General features: G+C 35.1%; 1 protein-coding gene across 1 annotated transcript in view; it reads left to right on the forward strand.

Moving 5' to 3' along the window:
- Positions 1–3,279, forward strand: part of FAM155A (family with sequence similarity 155 member A) — a 511,917-nt gene that overhangs the window by 389,851 nt on the left and 118,787 nt on the right. The gene's annotated exons all lie outside the window — the stretch shown is intronic.

The following is a 3,279-nucleotide window of genomic DNA, read 5'->3' on the forward strand; positions in this document are numbered from 1 at the left end:
AGCAGCTAAAGGAGGCAAAATAATGGAAAAATAATGAAAAAGCACCTGTTTCCACAGTTAATCAAAATTTAATCATTCAGCATTAGATATTTTTTATTAATCAGTTACTGTTATATGTATTATAAAATGTTACAAATACCTATATTCTATTAGCTCAAGAAAAAAAAAAAAATTCTAATTCCACTAAGTGCAGTATAAATTTCTTCATTGTATTCCCTTTCTTTGCTGAGCTACACTGCCTCTGCGTCCAGTCATATGGGGACTTTCAGAATATATTGCTCACTGGTCTTAAATGGAATTAATACAAGTAGAAAAAAGTTCTTTTCCTTCTTCCTCTCCCCCATTTCTTTTTCACATATTTCTGCTATTTTTAATACAGTTAAGTATTGTGTCACAAACTGTATATTCTTACACTACGTTTGTTCACTATATCTTGAGTCTTGGTGTAATAAAAATAACCCATATGACTGGCTGAAATAATCATTTTCCTGGCTATCATCATGTTTTCTTTAGAAAATTAGGGCCTATTACCAGGTGATTCTTATATCAGGCCAGATTTTGCTTTCTTGTCAAATTCTCCATTCCCATGTATGTGTGGTCCTGTTTCAGGGTTGTTTTAGTTTTTTGTTTGTTTGTTTGTTTGTTTTCTTTGGAAGAAAGTAAAGTATTTGTATTTATGCTGAAGCTGACCAAAATAACAATTTTCACCTACATGCAAATAAAAAAGTCAGAATAACAACTTTTTAAATTTTTTTATTCTCTTGTTTCTCTTTTGTGTGTGCTATACACAGTTTCTTCAATTAAAAACAAATTTTGAATATGTAACTACTTTAATATTCACACAGGTCACTGAATCTTCAAGTGCTTCATTATCAAAAATCAAGGATTATTTGTTTAATTGCTTTGGAAACATTTACTCAAACAGTTCCAAAAGTATTTATCTGAAGGAAGTAGATATTAAGGTTCCCTACTGTATGCTGGAAGATAAACTTCTTTTATATTTGCTTGCCAGGAATTAATGCAGTTACTGAAATTTATGAAAACAAATCCCTCTCCATAAGAACATTATATTATACCTTGTTTTGAATGTGGAAAACTGCTATGTTTGGTAAACTCCAGTCTGAGTAGGAAGTTTGTTTGTTTTTTTTTTCTATGCTGTGTTTTGCTATAATGCCATTAGTTTCTTAAAGTAGCTCATGACTGGGTCTTTCAGTCACTGCACCTGAGAAAATGTTATGATCAGGTTTTAGGAAAAAACAATTTTGTAGGAATTGCAAGAGGACCACACCTTTAGCTGCAGAGTAAATATGTGCAGTAGTTTTAATAGGAGATATATGTATCAACTTTCTTGAAGAGTGATGACAGTGGCATCACTAGCAACAGAGGGAAGTTAATCCCAGCGTCAAGATCCCAGATCTAGATTAAGGTTATTCTGAGAGGCAAATACTTAATTAATAAACATCAGACTGACATCTTACTCCAGACCCAAGGTGTCTTGTTGACCCTCTGCAGCCATTTTGACAAGGCTGTGTCTTATATAAGCAATACTGCATGTGGCACAATGCAACAGAACCTATGTATGTGCTTGTAGTCAGTGCTTTTAAGAAAATTCAAACACATAAAGGTTTTACCATTTGAGCATAGCCACTGCATTCACACTTGTTTTGTAAAAGTACTTTGCTTGTAAAGTTTCTTTAAGTTCTCTTCTCAAAGAATAGATATTATTTATGATCATGCAGAAACAAACAAACACACACAAACAAAACAAGGAGGAATCAATATATTACTACGCATTTTCTCTCTAAACTTCTAAATATAGATCTTCAGTGATTTCTTAGATTAATCCATACTTACTTTGATCTAAGTTCAGCCACTGGAGTCCAGAATGAATGGCTAAGAGACAAGATCCATAAATGGCTTTGATTGCCTCAATTCTGCTTTAAAAATCAAAGTCAAAGAGTAGGTCTCAGTGCTCTAGAAATGCTCAACTTCTCTAAGGTACTTAAAATGCTACCAATGGATACGTGCACAGCCACTCAGTCTCCATGGTGCTGAGCAATTTAACATACTTCTCAGATCACACATACATAATCAGGGAACTTGCTACCTGCTGGATACTTTCAGAGTTTGTCCTTAGGAACATGTTTTTTTAGTTTGTTTCCTTTTGGGGGAAAGAAAAAAATATTGAGATAAATAAATGAAGAAGCATTGCATGAAGAAGCATTGGTCTCAGTCTGAATGACATTCAAAGATATTGCAATATAAGAAAGATTGTTAAAAACAAACAAACAAACAAACAAAAAACAACAACAAAAAAACACCCAACTCCCTCACCTCAAGTATGCCAAGTCAATACCTAGATGTTACTACCTACTGCAAATATCAGAGGAGTGCAAATCTGAACCAGAATTTTTACACAACACAGTTGAGACACATTTTTTTCCTCATTTCTGTGAGGTTTTTTTTCAGTTTCTTTTGTTATCATAAAGGATATAGTCAAAAGCTGTGAATTTCAAATTGACAAAGACACCGTCTTCCAAATCATTAAATTCTCTAACAAGCAGAGTGTCAATCTCAGTCATACTGTTATCCCAGTACCCCTTGTTGGCTTCACTCACAGCTTGCTGGGTTCTCTAAATCTCATTTTTAGTGTTTGTTTTGTTTCTTAAAGCATCACTAAGATCATATCGATTTCATATCCTGATTTCTTGTGCAACATAAGATTTCCTTATGTTACTCTAGTGAAGCAGAGATATCCACTTTCCTGAATAATCAGACTTGTTTGGAAGGTAAATGGATGGCACTGACTTCAGAGATTGTCAAAGTGATAACAATGAAATTAAAGAGATAGTAAAATCAAAGAGAAAAGCAAAAATACTTAGTGCCTCTTAAATTCAATAAGATTACAGAACAGATGTGATTAAGGAACACAAGATTGGTTTTATGGAAATATTTTGTCTGCTGTAGAGTGGTATTTCCTCTGTAAGTAGGAAAGGCCAATGGCATTCTGGGGTGCATTAAAAAGAGCGTGTCCAGCAGGTCGAGGGAGGTGATTCTCCCCCTCTACTCTGCCCTGGTAAGGCCTCATCTGGAGTACTGTGTCCAGTTCTGGGCTCCCCAGTACAAAAAAGACAGGGATCTCTTGGAAAGAGTCCAGCGGAGGGCCACAAAGATGGTGAAGGGCCTGGAGCATCTCCCCTGTGAAGAAAGGCTAAGTGAACTGGGTCTGTTTAGCCTTGAGAAAAGACGACTGAGAGGGGACCTGATCCAGGTTTATAA

This window comes from Meleagris gallopavo, chromosome 1 (genome assembly GCF_000146605.3).
Source record: "Meleagris gallopavo isolate NT-WF06-2002-E0010 breed Aviagen turkey brand Nicholas breeding stock chromosome 1, Turkey_5.1, whole genome shotgun sequence".
Classification (NCBI taxonomy): domain Eukaryota; kingdom Metazoa; phylum Chordata; class Aves; order Galliformes; family Phasianidae; genus Meleagris; species Meleagris gallopavo.